The sequence below is a fragment of the Malania oleifera genome, chromosome 1, assembly GCF_029873635.1.
Source record: "Malania oleifera isolate guangnan ecotype guangnan chromosome 1, ASM2987363v1, whole genome shotgun sequence".
Taxonomy (NCBI): domain Eukaryota; kingdom Viridiplantae; phylum Streptophyta; class Magnoliopsida; order Santalales; family Ximeniaceae; genus Malania; species Malania oleifera.
In genome coordinates this window covers 154,083,977-154,108,055 of record NC_080417.1, presented here as the reverse complement: position 1 = coordinate 154,108,055, position 24,079 = coordinate 154,083,977, and positions in this window count along the sequence as shown.

Here is a 24,079-nt window from a genome sequence, read left to right as displayed (position 1 = left end):
GAATATGCCTATGCCGCTCCTACCACTGATCTGCTCCGGTAGAAATGACGGTAGCGGCGAATGGAGTCCAGTGGTATTTTTGAATTTTCGATCGGGCGAAAATCCGTCACGAAATCGAGAGAGGGAGAGAGAATGTGAGGAGAGAGAATGAGCCTGCATGCGCAGGAAAAGGAAAATAAAAGAAGAAGAAAAGAAAGAAGAAGAAGAAGAAGAAAAATCTTGAAGAAGCCTGAAGCTTCCAGGCTTCAGGAAATAATAATAATAATAATAATAATAATATAATATATTTAATTTATATAATAATAATATATTTTATTAATAAAAATAAAAATAAATTTTAATTAATTTTTTTTCTTTTTCTTTTAAATTCGATTAATTAATTAAAAATTAATTAATTAAATATTTTTTATTTTTTTATTTTATTTTTTGGAAATCAATCCACTAATTTTTTTGTATATCTGTTTTTAGGATTTTTACAGACAGTTTATAAAGATAGATTATACAGTTATAACATCAAGATGTTACAATTATTCAGATATCACATCATTTACAGTACAGAATTATGATGTTATGGTTATTTTGGAAACATGATGAAAACTGTAAAGATATATATATATGTGTGTGTGTGTGTGTGTGTGTTAATATAATATCATATCCCTGTGGAAAGAATTACAGACTGATACAGTTTATAGAGCACGGTACCATTTTTAATACAGATAGAGTGCAACCACATATCTCAGATAATGTGTGGGTACCGTCAATTGTGCTCAGAGAGTATGTAGCTCCCCAGTTCGTTGGGTTGAGGGGGTCAGTTTGACGAGGTAGCAGTCAGCCCCGCGCCTAGGAGAGTATGCGGTTTGGTTAGGCTGAGGTAGTGTAGAGTATAGTGACTTTCTTGGAGGGCCGACCGGGTTAAGTCTCGCCTACGGGCCGCACAACCCTATCATGAGGGGTCAAATCATGACATACAGAGTCCCAAGGAAAGAGCACAGTTACGTATACGTATACAATTTTATAAATTTTTTCGTATATAGTATGATATAATAGTATGAATGATAGAAAGTTCAGATGATACAAATGTATAAAGCTACTATACATGTGTTTTATAGATTTTTCAGATTATGCAGTTTTATATATTAATGTTATAGTTTCACGACTCGGTCGCCACACACTAGTAATAGCATATTTCCACTTATTGAGCGTCGACTCACCTTATTATTACTTTACCATTTTTCAGGTGAGCTAGTTAGGCGAGCGGATCAGGCTCGCGGATAGAGATTTCTCAGTTACCCTAGTTTCAAGGTAAGTTGGTGCAGGGTTTTGTATTTTTGGGTAGATATTACTAGAAAGACATGTATTATATGGCTGTAGTTTGGAAATATATATTTATGGTATTGTATAGTGTATATGTGGTTGTATGACTCATGTTTCCGTTGCTTAGGTACCATATAGATATTTAAAAAAAAATGGAGAAGTTTTGAGGATGTTACAGCAGTACATTGTGAGTTGCATGCTGGTAGAAGATTTAGGTTCTCGCATACTCAAACTCATTGGTATCTGCATGATGCGTATTATTGTGATTTGTTTGCCCGAATCTATCAGGTTAGAGTGTAGGAATTTTTTGGAAAATGTCAAATTTATTGACGGCATGCTGCCGAAATTTTGGTAAAGTTTCCCCAAGAGAATTATCCCGTGTACAAAGAAACATATGCATGATCAATAGAAACTTAAAGTCATTCAAACTCACGCCTCTCACGTGTTGATATTCTTAAAAAAAGAGGCGATCTTAGGCTTATCATTCAAAATTTAAAACACTTGGTTAAGAATAACAATGTATAGAATACAGTGAAAGGTCAAGAACTAAATGCCATATAAGTAAATGAAAGTTACTTATGAACATCAAAACCCACTAAGAATCACAACTTGAAACCTCCTGTATATTGAAAACTTTTATAGTCAAAAACTTAGCAAATTAAATCCTAAGGACCAAAGATAAGCTCAAAAATCTCCAACCACTACAAAAAAAAAAAAAAAAAGGTTTTTAGTGATGAAATTATTAGTGACGGATTCAATTTCGTCACTAAAGGAGGGTATTAGTGACGGATTTGAGAACCGTCACTAATACGGAACTATTAGTGATGAAACTGAATCCATCACAAATAATTTCGTCAGTAAAAATCGAAAAAAATCGCGAGAAATAGTTTTTCGTGCAGAAATTATCCCAGGAAAATATTTACGATGATTTGTACAGTATTAGTGACGAACAAGATCTATCATTAAAAGATATTTATTAGTGACGAATAAATAAACGTCATTACTATTATTTTAAAAATAAATAAATTTTTTTGTTTCAGATTATTAGTGACTATTGTCCAGTATTAGTGACGAATTTGGGAACTGTCACTAATACTTCCGTATTTAAAAATAAATAATTTTTTTTTTGTTATTAGTGACGAATTTATTTATTCGCCACTGTTTGCCAATTATTAGTGACAGATTTAAGAACCGTCACTAATACTTCCAGTATTGAAAAATAATCTCAATATTTTTATTTCAGAGTATTAGTCACAAATTTATATATTCATCACTATTGCCCCAGTATTAGTGACGAATTTGAGATCCGTCACTAATACCTCACGTATTTGAAAATAAATAAGAATTTTTGTTTCAGAGTATTAGTGACGAATAAAGAAATTTGTCACTATTTGCCAATTATTAGTGACGTATTTGAGAACTGTCACTAATACTTCATATTTTGAAAAATAATCTCAATTTTTTTGTTTCAGAGTATTAGTGACGAATTTATACATTCGTCACTATTGCCCCAGTATTAGTGATGGATTTGAAAACCGTCACTAATACCTCACGTATTTTAAAATAAATAAAAAAATTTTGTTTCAGAGTATTAGTGACGAATTTCTTTATTCGTCACTATTTGCCAATTATTAGTGACGGATTTGAGAATCGTAACTAATACTTCCCATATTGAAAAATAATCCCAATATTTTTGTTTCAGAGTATTAGTGACGAATTTATATATTCGTCACTATTGCTCCTGTATTAGTGACGGATTTGAGAACCGTCACTAATACTTCCCATATTGAAAAATAATCTCAATATTTTTATTTCAGAATATTAGTAACGAATTTATATATTCATTACTATTACCTCAATATTAGTGACGGATTTGAGAACCGTCACTAATACTTTCCGTATTTAAAAAAAATAAGAGTTTCGATTTCAGAGTATTAGTGACAAATTTATTAATTCGTCACTATTGCCCCACTAGTAGTGACGATTATGGATTCATCACTACTAGTCCTTTTATTAATTTTACCCTAATCTTCCTTCTCTTCCCTCCTTTCCCTTATCTCTTTCCTGCTCCTCCTCTCATCTCCCGCTGCTCTCCCGATCCTCCCCTCCCCGATCCCCCTCTTTTCCTTCCTCCCTTCTTTCCTCCTCCCTATCCACTTAGTCGTCGTCGAGTACCCCGCCTCCGGCTGCCCTCGGAGCCGCAGTCGCCACCACCGCTACCTGACCACTTAGTCGCAGTCGAGTACCTCGCCTCCGGTTGCCCTTGGAGCCGCAGCCGCAGCTACCGCTGTCACGACCTGCTCATTTTTTTCCACATATTTTTTTTTTACATAATATCAATATCACATATCCCATATTCCAGCTCAGCAGGTCACAATCTACTTGGGCCCATGGGCACCAGGGATATATCAAAACATAAAGTAGAAGCCCTAGCAGCAGAAAATATACAAACATGTACATCTCAATACCATATACCACAATATACCAAAGTTACTACAATCACTGTATTTTCATATATACATCCCAAAAATAAAACCTAGGAACATTTCCCACAAAATCTAACTGTCCCTACAAAACTTACCCTTCAAAAAGGGCAGATAGACCGTACTATATCAGCGGGGCTTTTCCCGCTCTCCTATCCGGGCCTCTTGAAAAGTTAATAAGATTTAGGGGTGAGACACCTCTCAGTAAGGGAAATAAACTAATACCAGTGTGTGGCAACATGAGTATTCTGTGTTCTACATATACCATACATAACATATTCAATACTGTTTATCAAATCTGGGAAAACATACATATATATCAACACATAGCAGAATATATTGCATTTTCATAAACATATCTCATCTCATACAATAATAATAACATAAAACAATCCTGGTAGGTTAGTTGGCTGTTGTCATGTATTAACCCCCACATGACTAGGTTGTGTGGCCCGAAGGCGGCACCTGACAATGGTTGGCTGACCACTGCTAAGTCAAACAGTAGTCTGTAGGTCCGATGGGTCTACCCAGACTAGTCCGTACACCAGGGGCGATAACAGCACACTTCTTGAAAATAACCACATCGACCATCCAATCTCACACCACTCCGTACAACGGCGTTAACACAGATATCATGATCACGACGACCATGGACACATAGCAACGATACCGTGCAAGTGCTAGCCTAGACTAAGCCAACCAGGTTCTCATATCATATACATATACTAAAATCGTGATACATGGAGATCTCATATCAATAATTATCAAATCAATCATATCATTTTTCACAAATACATATTTCATGAAAATCATCGGCCCGTACGTCGGAATTACACATTTTATCATAGCTTGGCCCGTACGCTGGCAAATCACATAGCACAACCCGTACGCTGGCAAATCACATAGCTCGGCCCGTACGCCGGCAAATCACACAGCACAGCCCGTACACTGGCAAATCTCATCCACATAGCACGACCCGTACGCCGGCAAACATATCCACATAGCACGGCCCGTACGCTGGCAAATCACATATATATATATATATATAAATATCTAGGCCCGTACGCCGGTTTTCCATCAGAGAAATTCATATCGCCCCCATTCCCAGAAAACAGTATTTCACAACATTTTTATACTCATGGCACATTAAACAAATTTTCCACGTATTCAACATATCATCATTTAAATAATATTTTCCAAATATAAATCATATATATAAATATATTTATTTTTCTTGAAACTAGATGCTACATATATATACATGCATTTTCTCAAAACAAAATTAGTTTAGTTTATTCCCTTCCCTGATTCCTGAAAAGCCCATAAGAAAATCTTCCCCGTACCCACAAGGTTCTCAACTCAACACCCTAAAAATGAAAATTCGCAGAATTAAAGTTTAGTATTTTCGTACATACAACATTTTCTATAACTACCACTAAGTCAAATTCGGTTTAAAAAGTCTTACCTCAACTTAGGGATGATTTCCAACGTTCCCAATCAACACCACTGGAAATGAAAATTTCTAGTATTAAAGTTCAGTACTTTTACGCGTATATCACTTTCTTCAACTGTCAAAAATCCAAATTTTGAGTATAAAGCCTTACCTTGGATTTGGGATGAAATCCACTTCGTTTTCCTGACGATCCGCTCTGGCAGACTTGTAGAGAACTTCACTAGGAGCGTCGTGGTGGCTTCGGTTTGTCGATCCGGCGTAAAACTAACCCAGAATCGAAGAGAGAGAGAGTCGTAGGAGAGAGAGAGAGGAGAGAGAGAGAGAGTGAGAGAGTGCACTGACGCACACCAAAAATCCAATTCAAATTGGATTTTGACTTTCAAAGCTTCTTGAAGAAGCTTGTGTTATAATATATATATATATATATATATATATATATATATATTAATATCATAGTAAACATTAATTAAAGTAAAGCTTCTTGAAGAAGCTTTTACACTTTATATATGCCTTTAACCTATATATTAAATGTATATCATAATAACTTACTTATATACACACACACACACACACACACACACACACACACACACACACACACTATATATATATATATATATATACATGCTTCAATATTTATATATATATATATATTTTCCTTATCATACGATTCATTTTACTTGTTAATTTAATTAATTTAGTTTATTTTATTATTATTATTATTATTATTATTATTTTTAAATTTTATTTTTCCTGGTTACTACAACCACTGCCGCTACTTGGCCACTTAGTCGCCGTTGGGTACCCCGCCTCCAGTTGCCCTCGGAGCTGCAGTCGCAGCCGCAGTCGCCGCCGCCACTACCCAACCACTTAGTCGCCGTCCAGTACCCTGCCTCTGGCTGCCCTTGAAGCCAAAGTTACCTCTAGGAATAACTGGATGGCTGAGATTAAACCTATTTCAAGGAATCAAGGGTAAGGGTTCATCTTTCTGATCATGTCAAATTTGGTTCACAAAATGGAATAGAGTAGGAATGAATAGCTACTACATTTTCTATAAATGAATATGATATTTTACATATTAAAAATTGGTGTTATTCTAAAGCAATTCATGTGAAAAATAAATAAATAAATAAAGTTCTTCCAATGATAGAACAGATTAGGAATAGGCATTTCCATGGGAAGACTGGGCAATAATTACATGTAGCATACCAGGTTGCAATTGAACCAATTTTTTAATGTCCACTTGCCTTAGAATAGTGTCATGTTTTTTTGTCAGCTAATACTTTACATAATAGCTATTCCATTTCACAAATTAAATGCAACCTTAGGGTTTTGTACTACATAAGGGATTGTAATCGATGTAATGAAGCAATCTAGTTTACTTGTAATGAAAATCAGGGATACATTCTTTATTTTCCTTGGATTTTGATTCTAGAAGACCACTTCTTGGCCGAGTATTTAATCTCTATTGCTCTTCCTTTTTTATCTTCTCTCTCTCTCTCTTCCTCTCTTTTTTGTTAGCATTCTAGTCAGGGATTTGTTCCATATATCAACTCTCTCCTTTTAACTTCCTATGATCGCTTCCCAACACCCTGAAACTATTCTTCCACAACCTATTATGTAACGACCCGAAGAATAATGGTATTTAAATAATAAAAAGAAAGGGAAATGGAAACCGGAAACAGAAGGAGGAAGCGTTCGTCGACGACGTTGCATTTTGGATAGGATAATCCCAAGGAATTTTTCAGCTCCTCGTTGACGAGGGTATAACAGGAGCTCATCGACGATGATAGGATTTGTTGACTAGAAGATACCAGGAGAGGATTTTTGGAAGCTAGAAATTTGTCGACGAGGGTTGAAGTTTGTCGACGAACTTTCTACAGGACTCGTCGACGAGGTGACATGGCTCGTCGATGAATCCCGTAGTATAAATAGGGTTAACATGATTTTCACTTCATTTTCCTGCATCGAATCTCTCTTTCTCTCTCTCTCGTCACACGGTTTCTCCTCCTTCTCACTAAGATTTTGGGCCGGATTTTCACCGGTTCGACGATCTGAAGCCACCACGACGCTCCTAGGAAAGTTCTATGCAAGTTTGCCGGAGCGGATCATCGGTGGGGCTGAGTTGGAAACCATCCCAAATCCAGGGTAAGGTTTTCTACTCAGTATTTGGTTAATTGACAGTTGTAGGAAGCGATATATGCTTAGAAATACTGAACTTTAGTTCTAGGGAATGTTGTTTCCAGGGTGTTGAGCGGGGAACCCTGTGAGTGCAGGAGTGTTTGATTTAGGGGCTTTTCAGGACACAGGTAAGGGGATAAACTAAGCTAGTTCTTTTAAGAAAATGTATGTATATATAATATTTGATTTCAGGAAAGTAAATATGTCTATATATATGATTTATATTTGAGAAAACACTGTTGAAAATGATGGTATGTTGAATATTTGAAAAACCTGTTCAGTGTGGCATGAGTAGAAATTGTTATGAAATACTGTTTTCTGGAAATGTGATTATGATACGGATTTTTAGAATGGAAAACTGGCCTACGGGCCGAGCTATGTGTATGATTTGCCAGTGTGTGGGCTGTGCCATGGATATGATTTGCCAGCGTACGGGCTGTGCTATGTGTATGATTTTCTGGCTTACAGACCGAGCTATGGAAATAATTTGCCATCGTACGGGCTGTGCTATGATATGATTTGCCGGCGTACGGGCCGAGCTATGATAAAATGTGAAATACCGGCGTACGGGCCGATGATTTTCATGATATACATATATATGCAAAATGATATGATTGATTTGATAATTAATGATATGAAATATCTATGTATCATAGTTTCAGTATATGATATCATAACCTAGTTGGCTTGGTCTAGGTTAGCACTTGCACGATATCGTTGCTATGTGTCCATGGTCATCATGATCATGATATTTGTGTTAACGCCGCTGTACGAAGTGGTGTGAGATTGGATGGTCGATGTGGTTTTAAGAAGTGTGTGAGCGCCCCTGGTGTACGGACCAGGTCTGGCAGACCCATCAGACTTACAGACTGTACTTTTGACTTGGCAGTGGTCGGCGAACCATTGTCAGGTCCTGCTTTCGGGCCACACAACCCAATTATGTGGGGGTAATACATGACAACAACTAGCTAACCTACCAGGAATGTTTTTGTATTATTATTATATGAGGTGAAATATGTTTATGAAAATGCAGTATGTTTTGCCATTTTTTGATGATATATATGTTTTCCCAAATTTGACAAAACAGTTACTGAATATGTTTTGTATGATATATGTATAACACAGAATACTCATGTTATAATACACTGGTATTAGTTTATTTCCCTTACTGAGAGGTGTCCCACCCTAAAATTTTATAAACTTTTCAGGATCCCTAGATAGGAGAGCGGGAAAAGCCCCGCTGATCTAGTGCTGTTTGTCTGCCCTCTTTGAAGGGTAAGTTTTAGTAGGGACAATGAGATTTTGTGGGAAATGTCCCTAGATCTTGTTTTTGGGATGCATATACTGAAATACAGTGGATATAGTGACTCTGGTATTTATGGTAATGTGATGGATGTTTTCGTATTTATAATATTGTGATTGTATGTTTCCTACTGCTTAGGCTTCCGTTATGTATTCTGATGTATCCCTGGTACCCACGGGTTCAGGTGGATTATAATCTGCTGAGTTAAGGGTTTTGATTTTGTAATATGAAAAAAAAAATATGGAAATTAAGCAGGTCATCACATATTACCTAACTCAAATTTTTACTTTCCAAGCTAGCCTTCTTTATTATTTATAGGCACACTTTCATGATACACAAGGAGGAACCACAAAGCATACATAAGGTGCCCAAATCCAATTTACTTAACTACTATTGAAATTTTAGGCACAAAATAGAAAAGCAAATAAAAATAACAAGGTAATTACATAGTCAAATAAAAACTAAAATACCAAATAGAAAGCCTTGACTCAGAAATCTTCTTGCCCAAAAAGATTGGGCAGGAAAGAAATGGAGCCATAGTTTGAAGCAAAAACCCGAATAGGTTTGCATGAAAATCTTCTTGTTTCTCTTGCCAAACAAGGTATCGCCGCCGTTGTGTGTCTTTTTCCATCAGTTAACTCTAGGAATAATTAAGTTGGATCCTCGTGCTATCAAATGTATCTTTCTGTGCTATTCCTATACTCAAAAAGGATATCGATGTTATAGTCCTACTTTACATTGATTCTTTGTCTTTGCTGATATCATCTTCTTTGAGTCTACACCATACTACTCTGATTCCTTAAGTTCTGTTGACTTCAATGAGCCTCTTCCTCTGCTTTGCCTTCTAGAACCAATCCTAGTATCTGTGTCCAATCCTCCTACATCCTCATCCAGTTCGAGTCCTTCTCGTTCCTTGGATCATCCCAATTTGTAGGTATACACACGGTGACTCAAGGGGGAAGTGCCTTTTCCAGTAATTTAAGGAAAAAATTATTGTTTGTTAAAAAATAAAATAAGCTAACATTACATATAAATATCTACATTTATAGATCATTTTGTAGTAAAAATATTCCAATATCTTAAAAGCAATACAAAACACTCCGAAAGGAAAATATATTCAATCAAAATTTGTTAGATAAAATTACATTTATAAAATTTATTTTAGGTGTGTTAAAGTTTAAACTTAAAACAAAAATCTATTTAAATTTCATTTTAAATAGGTCAAGATTTGAATTGAAAAAATCTACCTCTTTCAATAAAATAAAATAAATGCAAAGATATTACAAATGTTAGATAAAATGTATACCCTAAACTAGAATAGGTGAACTCCTCTGATGTCTTTAAAATTATATTTGGGCATCTCCTCTCATCATTCCACCAAGAATTTTCTTCTCAACGGGAAATGTAAAGAGTGATCCTCTATATACATATATGTATAACACATATTTACTATCAATAGACATTCAGTCATACAAGTTAAACAGGCATTAGATGATAGTGTCAACGGGCCATGTTCTACACCATGTCAAAATAAAAATCTTTAGCCTATCATTTACTCCATTAGTGGCTAAGACTAGATAGCATTCTCCAATATTAAAGAGTGTTTATGTAACGACCTGCTTAATTTTCACATATAAATTTTTCTTTCTTTCCATAATATAAATAAAATCATAATAATAATTTCAGAATATCAAAATCAACCTATATCCGTGGGTAACAGGGATACATTAGAAACACATTACGAAAGCCTATGCAGCGGGAAACATAAATCATAAACACCTCATTATACCATACATCACAATACCAGAGTTACTACAACCACTGTATTTATATATACACAATACACAACCCAAAAGATGTCTTAGGGCCATTTTCACAAAATACATCCGACCCTATCAAAACACTTACTCTTCTGGAAGGGCAAACCAGTTGTACTATCTCAGCGGAGCTTTATCTGCTCTCCTATCAGGGCTGCTCTTGAAATGTTTATAAAATTTTGGGGTGAGTAAGGGAAATAAACTAACACTAGTGTGTGGCAACATGAGCATTTCTGTGGTATACATATAATCATATACATAACTAGGAAAACTGTATGTATATATATATCATTTTTGGGAAAACATGTATAATCAAAACATGACAGAACACAATGGTTTCCATAACATAATTCATCTCATATAAATAATAATACAAAAACATTCCTGGTAGGTTAGCTGGCTGTTGTCATGTATTACCCCCACACTACTGCCAAGTTAAGAGTACATTCTGTAAGTCCGATGGGTCTGCCAGACCTAGTCCGTATACCAGGGGCGCTCACACTTCTTAAAACCACATCGACTATCCAATCTTACACCACTCCGTACAGTGGAGTTAACACAAATATCATGATGAATTATGAACACATAGCATCGGTACCGTGCAAGTGCTAGCCTAAACTAAGCAAACCAGGTTCTGATAACATATAACATATACTGAAACTGTGATACATGGATATTTCATACAATTAATTATCAAATCAATCATATAATTTTGCATATATACGTATATCACGAAAATCATCGGCCCATACACCGGTAAATCATATCCATAGCTCGACCCACACGCTAGCAAATCATATCCATAGCTCGGCCCGTACGCCGGCAAATCATACACATTGCTCGGTCCATATGCCGGTAAATCATATCCATAGCTTGACCCGTACGCCAGCAAACATATCCATAGCTCCGCCCGTAGGCTGACAAATCATACAAAAATCTCAGCCCGTACGCCGATTTTTCATTATAAAAATCCATATCTTTATCATATTCCCAAAAAATAGTATTTCATAAAAATTTCTACTCATGTCACACAAAATGGGTATTTTGTATAATCAGAACATAGTATCGTTTTTAGCAGTATTTCCCAACATAATGCATATATATATTTCTCTGAAATCAAATGCTATAAAATCATACTTAAAATTTTCATAAAAACATTTAACATAGTTTATCCCCTTACCTGAGTCCTGAAAAACCCCTAAAACAAACAGCCCCGCACCCATTGGGTTCCTCGTTCAACACCCTGAAAATGACATTCCTCAAAACTAAAGTTCAGTATTTCTACGCGTACTACGCTTTCTACAACTGTCAAATAGCCAAATACTGAGTAGAAAGTCTTACCCTAGATTTGGGATGAATTCTGAACTCGACCCACCGACGATCCACTCCAGAAAAAATGAAGAGAACTTCTCCAGGAATGTCGTGATAGCTTTGGATCGTCAATCTGGTAACAGGCGGACCCAGAAATCTAGAGAGAATGTAGGAGAACCAAAGAGGAGAGAGAATGAAGGTTCTGCACAGAAGATTCCGGCCAAAAATGGATTTTAGGCCTATTTATACTACGACCTTTGTCGATGAGCCACGTCATCTCGTCGACGAGCCACATCACCTCATCGACGAGGTCATGAAAGAAGTTCGTTGACGAACTCTGTTTCTCGTCAATGAAATTCAGGAATGAGAGGATTGCTCTTCGGTATTTTCTCGTTGACGAAATGTACACTCGTTGACGAGCCCAATTGTAATTATTTCTATTTCCTCCCTTTCTATTATCATTTAATTATTATAATTATTCAGGTCACTACATTCTCCCCTCCTTATAAAATTTCGTCCTCGAAATTTACTATTCTCGTAACTCATCATCCTTTAAAAAAAGAAAGGGTCTACTTATTTTATTACTTACCCTCACTAATGGCAGGGGAATACCGTGGTTATATTCCAAGTCCTGGGAAATTACATATACAAAAGAAAATTCTCTCAAAACTAAAATACCACTTACTAATTAAACTATTACATGTACTTGCAAAAGAAACATTACCTAGTTACTTACATTTTGCCCTAGTTAAATTTCTTGGAATAAGTGTGGATACTTCTATTTCATCTGCTCCTCGGACTCCCAAGAAGCCTCTTCAACTGCATGATTTCTCTACAAAACTTTTACTAACGGAATCTTCTTATTATGTAACTCCTGGACTTTCCTATCTAGAATCTGTACTGGTGAATCACTGAGCTCTAACTCACTATAACTAATAATATGAGAAGGATCTAGGACGTATTTCCTCAACATGGAAACGTGGAATACGTCGTGCATCCTGGATAATACAGGTGGCAAAGCTAACCTGTAGGTAACTAGCCCCACTTTATCTAGAATCTCAAATGGACTGATAAATCTAGGGCTAAGTTTACCCTTCTTTCTGAACCGCATAACCTCTTTCAACGGAGCTATTTTCAAAAATACATGATTACCCACATCAAATTCCAGATTCCTGTGGTGATTATCTGCGTAACTTTTCTGTCGGCTCTGATCTGCACTGATTCTATCTCTAATAAGTCAAACTTTATCACACGCTTGCTGTACTAGCTCTGGCCCCACAACTCGCTGCTCACCCATCTCATCCCAAAACAAAGGAGAACGACATCTCCTACCATATAGTGCTTCAAATGGTGTCATGCCAATACTAGTCTAATAACTGTTATTATACGCAAACTCTACCAACGATATGAGCTGAGTCCAACTACCCCCAAAATCCAATACGCACGCTCGGAGCATATCCTCTAATATTTGTATCAACCTTTCAGTCTGCCTATCTGACTGTGGATGGAATGCCATGCTAAACGATGATTGAGACCCTAGAGCTTCCTACAAGCTCCTCCAAAAAGGTGATGTAAAATGCGGGTCTCGATCTGATACAATCGATACTAGCACCCCATGAGAACGAACTATCTCCTGGATGTAAATCTCTACCAAACGGTGGAGGGAGTAGCTGATTTTGATAGGTAAGAAATGGGCAGTCGTAGTCAAACGATCAACAATCACCCAGACGACATTCTGGCCATGCAACGCCATCGGCAGCCCTAACACAAAGTCCATAGATATATGATCCCACTTCCACTTTGAGATAAATAGCGGCTGCAGCTGCCTTGCCGGCCTCTGGTGCTCAGCTTTTACTTGCTGGCATGTCTCTATTTTCATACCACTCCACCAGTACGACTCTCGCAGATCCTTGTACATCTTCTACTGCCGAGATGGACTGTGTACAAAGATCTATAAGCCTCTTCTAGAATGGTTCTCCTAATATCCACATCGGCAGGAACACATAATCTGGAACGTAACCGTAGAGCTCCATCATCTGCAACACTGAATTCCTCCCCCTGACCACTTTGCACTCTATTCAGCACCTCTGCTAATTTAGGGCCTTCTTTCTAAGTAGCTTTTATCCTCTCCTGCAGAGTAGGTTGCACTACTAAGCTGACAATGTGAGTCTGAGAACCACTTTCAACTAATTCGATGCCAAGTCTCTCTAGATCCATCATGATCGAATACTGGATCTCCATAGTTGCCAATACTGATTCCCTAGATTTCCTGCTCAACGCATCAGCTACCACGTTTGCTTTCCCTAGGTGATAATTGATGGTACAATCGAAATCCTTAATTAGCTCCAACCACCTTCTCTGCCTCATATTCAATTCCTTTTGCGTGAAAAAGTACTTCAAACTCTTATGGTCGGAAAAGATTTCACACCGCTAGCCATACAAGTAATGCCTTCAAATCTTCAATGCGTGAGCAACTGCAGCCAACTCAAGATTATGGGTAGGGTAGTTCTTTTCATACTCCTTCAATTGTCTGGACGCATACGCCACCACCCTGCCATGCTGCATCAATACACAACCAAGTCCCTTCAAGGACGCATCATTGTAGATAGTATAACCCTCACCACCTGACGGGATGATTAGCACTGGCGTTGTAACTAGCCTTTGCTTCAACTCTTGAAAAATTTGCTTGCAGCTATCATTGCATTCAAATCTAACATTCTTCTTAGTCAGTCTTGTCAAAGGCCCCGATAACGCCGAGAATCCCTCTATAAAACGATGGTAATACCCAACTAGCCCTAAGAAACTCCTGATCTCCTGGACATTCCTTGGTCTAGTCCAATTCACTACGGCCTCAACCTTACTAGGATCCACAGAAATACCATCTCCAAATACAACATGCCCCAATAACAAGACCTTCTCAAGCCAGAATTCACATTTACTGAACTTGGCGTACAACTTCTTTTCCCGAAGCATCTGTAGAACCTGCCTCAAGTGTGTCTCATGCTCCTCATAACTCCTCGAATAAACCAGTACATCATCAATACAAACAACAACAAACTGGTCTAGGTATTGGTGGAAGAATCTGTTCATCAAGTCCATAAATACCGCAGGAGCATTCGTTAAACCAAACGACATAACAAGAAATTTGTAATGCCCATACCTGGTCCTGAAGGCCGTCTTCTACTTTCACTTTCACCTGATGATAGCCAGATCTGAGGTCAATCTTCGAATATACCCGTGTACCCTGGAGCTGGTCAAACAAATCATCTATACGGGGTAAAAGATATTTGTTCTTGATTGTCACTTTATTAATCTCCCTATAATCTATGCACATCCTTAGAGACCCGTCATTCTTCTTTACAAATAGAACTGGAGCTCCCCACAGAGATATAGTAGGTCGTATGAAGCCCTTATCAAGCAAATCTTGTAGCTGGTTCTTTAATTCTGCCAACTTTATTGGCGCCATCCGGTAAGGTACTTTAGAAATCGGACCTATACCCAAAGTAGATCAATAGGGAAATCTACCTCACGATTGAGTGGCAAGCCTGGTAACTTATCTGGGAAAACATTTGTAAACTCCTTTACTATAGGCTTGCTAGCAAGTTTCAATTCATTCTCTGACACCTCCTTTACAACAGCCACAAACCCCTGACAACCACTCATCAGTAGTCTCCTCGCCTGAATAGCTGAAACTAGCTGAGACGGGGATTGCACTCACGACCCTACAAACCTGAATTCTATTCTTACCGGAGGCTTAAATATCACTTCTCGTGAATGACAATTTATGCTGGCAAAATTAACTGCTAGCCAATCCATGCCAAAGATCACATCGAATCCATGCATATCTAGCACTATTAGATCAGCAGACAGGATTTTCCCTTGAATATCAACTGAAGCACCCCGGAGCACCCTACTACACCTTACTGCCAACCCAGTTGGTGTAGATACCAACAACTTAGTGTCTAACAACTGTGTTTCTGCCCCACATAGTCAACACACCCGGAAGACACAAACGAGTGTGTAGCTCCTGAATCAAACAATGCAATAACTTTAAAAGAAAGCATAATAACCATACCTGTCACCACGTCACCTGTCGTCTTAGCCTCACCCGACGTCAGAGTAAACACTCTAGCTGGAGCCATATTCCTCCACTGGCCCCCACGTGGTGCCTGATAACCTCCTTGGCATGGTCTGGGATTTGGAACTGCATCTGGTGGTGTAGGGCAGTCTCGCACCAGGGGTCTACCACAGCAATAGCAGACCACACCACCAGCTCAACACTCTCCCCAGTGTCTCCTACCACGAGCCTGACATACTGGAGGACCCTGCACCGCCTGAACCTTATGACCTCTAGTATCCTACCTCTGCCCTCTGCCACGATTTCCTCTCCTCCACTAACCCTATCTAGGACCCTTCTGGTAGCTCGAAGATGCAGATCTCTTCCTCTGTCCCTGCTCCTCTACATCCAAATGCTCACCAACCTTTGTCAAAGCTACTCTATCGATTAGCTCAGCAAAATCTTGGATTCGCAGCACTACCACACCTGCTTGACAGTACTCCACGTCAAGCCTCTCTCAAACTATCTTGCTTTCTTCACCTCATCAGAGACAATATACGGAGCAAAATGAGAGAGCTCAATGAAATGCGTCGCATACTGTTGGATGGATAGCTGTCCCTGCTTCATACTCAGGAATTCTTCCACTTTACCCTCCCTGACAGTAGTTGGAAAATATCTATCGAAGAACAACTCTTTAAATCGGTCCCATGTCATGGCTATTAGAGTCGTCCTTTGCTGCTCCAGCAGTCTCACCGCAGTCCACCACCTCTCGGCCTCTCCCATCAGTCTATAGGTGGCAAAGAGGACCCTTTGTTCCTCAGTACACTGCAACACAGCCAAGACTTTCTCGGTCTCCTACATCTAGTTCTCAGCGGCTGCAGGATCGACTACTCCTGAGAATGTTAGAGGATTCATCTTTATAAACTTTTCTATAGTGCACCCATGGCCTGTAAATGGACCACCCTGCTCCCTCGAGCTCCTAGCGATCTCAACCATAACCTGCTGAGCCACACTACGTAATACCGCGTCAGAGTTGGTCCCAACTGTACCTGATGGCCCTGCACCATCACTGCTACTCGCATGGGCACTACTTCCTCCTGGATCCATCCTGAAAAATAACAAACATAACTTAGAAATCCTGTCCTTATAATTTACCCACCTAACCTCACCACTTATCTTAACATTCCTAACTTATTTCTAACCCTAGTCCTACATTCTAGGAACATAACCCGATAATAGTTTACTATGGTTTTCCTGAAATCGTCCCCCCAGGAAAAGCACAGAAACCACCACAGAAGTCCTGCTTCTAGACTGTAGAACTAAACCTTAAATCATTTCCTATACTTTGGTATCGTTTCCACTGCATTCTAAAGTCTATAGAACCTAGCAACCTAGACTCTAATACCAAACCATAACGACCTGCTTAATTTTCACATATAATTTTTTTTCTTTCCATAATATAAATAAAATCATAATAACAATTTCAGTAGATCATAATCAACCTGTACCCATGGGTAACGGGGATACATCAAAAACACATCACAGAAGCCTATGCAGCAGGAAACATAAATCAAAAACACCTTATTATACCATACATCACAATACCAAAGTTATTACAACCACTATATTTATATATACACAATACACAACCCAAAATATGTCTTAAGGCCATTTCCACAAAATACATCCGACCCTATCAAAACACTTACCCTTTTGGAAGGGCAAATCAGTCGTACTATCTCAGCGGAGCTTTATCCGCTCTCCTATCAGGGGCTCCTGAAATGTTTATAAAATTTTGGGGTGAGACACCTTTCAGTAAGGGAAATAAACTAACACTAGTGTGTGGCAACATGAACATTTCTGTGGTATACATATAATCATATACATAACTAGTAAAAATGTATATATATAAATATAAATATAAATATATATGTATATATATCATTTCTGGGAAAACATGTATAATCAAAACATGGCAGAACATAATGGTTTACATAACATAATTCATCTCATATAAATAGTAATAGTTTTCATGTATTACCCCCACATGATTGGGTTGTGTGGTCTGAAGGCCGGACCTGACAATGGTTGGCCGACCACTACCAAGCCAATAGTACAGTCTGTAAGTCCGATGGGTCTGCCAGACCTGGTCCGTACACCAAGGGCGCTCACACTTCTTTAAATTTAAGAGCTATCGCTCGAAAATGTGCTAGCATTTTCGAGATGGGAGATCAAGCAGAAGCGTGGCCATACGATAAGATATCCCAAGAGGATTGGGAGGTGGCGTGTCGCCATTTCTGCGACCCACGCTATCAGGTGGTGTGTTTGTATTATAATCACTAATTTTTCACATTGATGTTGCTAATAAACCATCATTACATCTTCCTTGTAGGCCATATGTGAAACAAATGCTGCAAACCGCAGCAAACTTCCTACGACGCATTGTGGTGGATCGAGGTTATTCGTAAATCATCGACAGGTAATTACTATATATAAAACTATCTGACCATTATATGACATAATACTAATGATGTCTTAACTGATAATGTAGCGTGATCCTGATACTAGCGCAGAGTAGCCGCTGCCGGATCTTTATCATAGAGCACACCAACGGCGATCGGGGGAGTGGTGCGAGGGTGCGTAGGGCAAACATGTAAGTGAAACAAAATATTTAGCTTATTACTTGATTCAAAACATCAAAGTTGTAGTCTTACTTATTCCTTTTTATCATTTTCATGATTGAAATTAGGCATGGATGGTCGAGTTAAGAGATGCACCTGTTTCAGAGGGGAGTCAGCAAATGACAGATTTCGAGATAACTTCCTAGGTATTTGGGGAACGAGCGGGGGGCTAGGTGAAAGGTATTGGAAGTGGATACATTGTCCCAACAGCATCATCATCCATGGGTGCGGCAGCTCGTGCAGACATGGAACGAGCACGTCAAGACGCCAAGTCTCGGGCAAAGGAGATGGCTCGACGGATGCAAATGGTGGAAATGAAGAACCAGCAATTGAAAGACACGGTCTCCACCTTTAAGCCCAGATGTAAGACATGATGAATAGGCAAGTGCAGCTCGAGCAAATGATGCACCAATCTCGACCAGATGATGCGGGTGGCTCCTCTCATTAGAAGGTATGTATGGTACTTATGGCTTAACATAGTACTTGTGTAAAAGTATTTTATGATTTTGTTTGTTTTATAATATAGCGAATTTTTCAATGATTAACGAATACTCATACTTGCTCCTCTAAAGAGCTTTATACGTTATTGTAACTTGGACACTAAAAACCATTAAGCTGAGTGTTAGAGGGTGACAGTAATGGGATAAATATTTTGGGGGGGGGGGGGGGGGAAGATAGCATTACATGTATTCTCTAGGATTTATAATAATATCAAATTACTCGTGTCAAAAAATAAAAACAACACTATTATTTACATGACGATTACTCACCACATGTACACAAGACAAGCAGCTACATGCAAATATAATGCCCTAAACAAGCTTGACTCGTGACATTCTCTCCCTTATACAGCTGACATGATTGTAGAGTTTGACTATAAGTGTTTTAGACTTTATCCATGAATTGTCTCATGTCATCCACTAACGTTTAATTGATTCTTCTTCTACAAAAATTTTCCACTTCATAAGAACTCGTGCAATTTTTTCCTTGATAATGTGATTTCTCTATATGTAAGGATAACTTTAACTTCTCATATGTCTGGTTGTGTTGTCTTTAGTGGAGTTTGGTTGAAAATTTTTTACCATAGTCTACAATATTGACAATAAATAGGTTAAGTTTGAATTGAGGTGTTTTTAAATGATTGAATAAGACGGGTTAATTAATAAGTTGTAAATGATAAGCTTTAATAGAGTATTGTGCTCATCATCTTAGAATGTTAATTTTTTTTATCAAAATAATTTCAATTTTATATATTAAAAAATAATATCTTGAAAAACAACTTTAGGAGATATTCCTCTTTTTTTAAGAAGTATGGGTCATAACATTCAATTTAACCCACCCATTGCAAAAGTACAACTTCTAGGAAGAACTAAAGTCTCATATTTTGGGCAATTTTTATATTATGTAGTTATAGATAGTTTGCATGAATACTACAAAAAATTAATATTACAAACAAATATGACTTGAGAAAATTACTATAATAAAAAAAAATAACACGTAAAAGTTTGATGTGAGAATGATAGATGTCTTTCACATCCAATAATAATGTGTGTGTGTGTGTGAATATATATATGTATATATATATATATGTAGAGAGAGAGAGAGAGAGAGAGAGAGAGAGAGAGAGAGAGAGAGAGAGAGAGAGAGAGAGGGTGTAAGGGTGCAACTGTCTTCCTTGAATTGCATTGACAGATAAAAATGCTTTCTTTTAGTCATTGCCATTTATGTTCGCTTTTGTTTTACCCATTGCTATTTATGTACCTTTCACTAAAAAACGCAGGGAGTGCCATCGATGACTAAATAAAGTACTCAAGAAGGGGACGAGCAGGTGGAATAATTGCATTTTAACATCCAGAAATCTGATAACTTGATTTATACTCCATTAATGGACTGAAAACAGATTTTTGAACGTGGATTGCATTGATTTTGAAAAGATCTATTTTAAATTTAATGACATGATGCATATATTTTCAATTCAAGTTTATAATTATCTGTTTTTCATCGAATAATATTATTTTTTGATCTTTATTGTTTCAGAAAGCTCTATCAGTGTTGCACTTTTTGGATGCATCATCCTTGTGAAAGCATCCTCCTTGTGGATGTGCCTATTTATCCTCTCTGCGGATTCAACCTCCTTTTGGATGCATCATCCTTATGGATGCATCTTCGTTTTGGATGCGGCTTCCTTTTGAATGCGTCTTCGTTTTGGATGTGTGCTCCTTCTAAATGCATCCTCCTTATGGATCTATCATGCTTTTGGATGTTGTTATCTCTAATTACTTGATATGATTGCATAATGCGTACATGTTTTTTTTATTTATTTATTGTTATCATAGTTGTATATCTTATTTAGTTGGGAAATTTTCATATGATAGATATTCATCTTGTACGGATGATAACTTTACTTGTTGGCATATCTGAATTAAGCGGTGGTTAGGAAAGCTGGAATTTGACACTTCTTATCCATAAAATGTGCACTTAGTTAGGATAACACTGCTATATTTGGAAAGAAAAAGTGTAAATGTATGTTATTTGAATGTTATGTGATGGTCACTTTGGATGAATAAATTGCCTAGAATTAAGAGTGTGTTGATGCATATTGTTTTGAATAAAGAGTGTGTTCGTGCACCTTATGATCATGCATACATGTAAGACAACATATGTTAAGTATTGAAATCATAAGAAAGAATGAGTGAAAGCTAGAAATCATAAGAAATGAGACGATGTAGACTTAGTTCATTTAAAGAAGCATTCATTTATATATTTTTGGTCCGGTAAGCCTAAAGCATTCATTGTCGAGCCTAAATCATTGAAAATATTAGAAATACTTGGCTAAGGATTTGAAAATTTGAAAAATGCATAAGTTGAATATATACATAACTCAGAGGGAGCATCATCATCATAATTCTTTAAATTAAATGCTCTCATCATCTTATAACGTTCATGTCTATACGCCTAGATGAATAACAATACTACACTGAACTCAACACTATCCACTGTTCTCTGCTATTTATATTCTGAATTTAATGGATAGATTATATGTTGTGAATTGTTGATTGCTACATGATTGCATGCTAGTCTAGAATGCCTATTACATGGCAGATGCAGTTGATGTGTATTGCATGTTGGTAGTGGATTTAGGTTCTCGTGTGCCTTGAACTGAATTATAAATGACTTATTTGAACATATTAGGTACATGTTTTATGAGAAAATGTTGAATTTACAAATGACATGCTGCCGAAATTTCGTTAAATTTTTTCCAAAAAAAAAAAAAAATTCATGTACAACAATAGTTATGATAAAATGAATGTTAAAATATTTTTGAAAGAATGAGTGAAAGTTAGGAATTATAAGAAATGAGACAATGTAGGCTTAGTTCATTTAAAGAAGCATTCATTTATATATTTTCGGTTCGATAAACCTAAAGCATTCATTGCCGAGCCTAAATCATTGAAAATATTAGAAACACTTGGTTAAGGATTTGAAAATTTGAAAAATGCATAAGTTGAATATATACATAACTTAGAGGTAGCATCATCTTCATATTTATTTAAATTAAATGCTCTTATCATCTCATAATGTTTATGTCCATATGCTTAGATGAATAACAATACTACACTTAACTCAACACTATCCACTGTTCTCTGCTATTTATATTCTGAATTTAATAAATAGAATATGTGTTGTGAATTGTTGATTGCTACATGATTGCATGCTAGTCTAGAATGCCTCCTGCATGGCGGATGCAGTTGATGTGTATTGCATGCTGGTAGTGGATATAGGTTCTCGTGTGTCTTGAACTGAATTATAAATGACTTATATGAACATATTAGGTACAGGTTTTATAGGAAAATGTTCAATTTACAGACGGTATGCTACTGAAATTTCGTTAAAATTTTTCCAAAAAAAAAATCATGTACAACGATAATTATAATAAAATAAATGTTAAAATATTTTTGAAAGGATGAGTGAAAGTTAGGAATCATAAGAAATGAGGCAATGTAGGCTTAGTTCATTTAAAGAAGCATTCATTTATATATTTTTGGTCCGATAAGCCTAAAGCATTCATTTTCTAGCTTAAATCATTGAAAATATTAGAAACACTTGACTAAGGATTTGAAAATTTGAAAAAGGCATAAGTTGAATATATATATATATAACTCAGAGGGAGCATCATCTTCATAATTCTTTAAATTAAATGCTCTCATTATCTCACAACGTTCATGTCCATATGCCTAGATGAATAACAATACTACACTGAACTCAACACTATCCACTGTTCTCTACTATTTATATTCTGAATTTAATGGATACATTATATGTTGTGAATTGTTGATTGCTACATGATTGCATGCTAGTCTAAAATGCCTATTGCATGGCAAATGCAGTTGATGTATATTGCATGTTGATAGTGGATATAGGTTCTCGTGTGCCTTGAACTGAATTATAAATGACTTATTTGAACATATAGGTACAAGTTTTATAGAAAAATGTCCAATTTACAGACAGCATGCTATCGAAATTTCGTTAAAGTTTTTTTAAAAAAAATCATGTACAATGATAATTATGATAAAATGAATGTTAAAATATTTTTGAAAGGATGAGTGAAAGTTAGGAATTATAAGAAATGAGGCAATGTAGGTTTAGTTCATTTAAATAAGCATTCATGACTAAACATGCCTAAAAGACTTTAAACACTATCACAAAAAAAAAAAAAAAAAGTGACATTTTATAATAATAATAATCTAGAAACTAAGATTTCTATTTATCTTCTAATAAAAGCAATGGTGGATGGTAGATTATTACCAATTTATTTTTTTATTATTATCTTTCATCACCAAGAAAATTAATTAAATCAAGCAAGCTATACAACCAAGAATGATTCATTGAAAACATAAATCAAATTTTATAATTGCTGGAAGTGCTGTCAAGAATCAAGATTATTAAGAACAACCATTCCATATAATTTTTTCAAGTTGTATACAAATTCACAAGATGCAAATCACAATGCAAGTAACTTATCATGTCACGACCTGCTCATTTTTCCACATATATTTTTTTTTATATATAATATCAATATCACATATCCCATATTCCAACTCAACAGGTCACAATCCACCCACACCCGTGGGCACCAGGGATATATCATAACATAAAGCAGAAGCCCTAACAGCAGAAAATATACAAATATGTACATCTCAATACCATATACCACAATATACCAGAGTTACTACAATCACTGTATTTTCATATATACATCCCAAAAATAAAACCTGGGGACATTTCCCACAAAATCTAACTGTCCCTACAAAACTTACCCTTCAAAAAGGGCAGATAGACCGTACTATATTAGCGGGGCTTTTCCCGCTCTCCTATCCGGGGCTCCTGAAAAGTTAATAAGATTTATGGGTGAGACACCTCTTAGTAAGGGAAATAAACAAATACCAGTGTGTGGCAACATGAGTAATCTGGGTTCTAC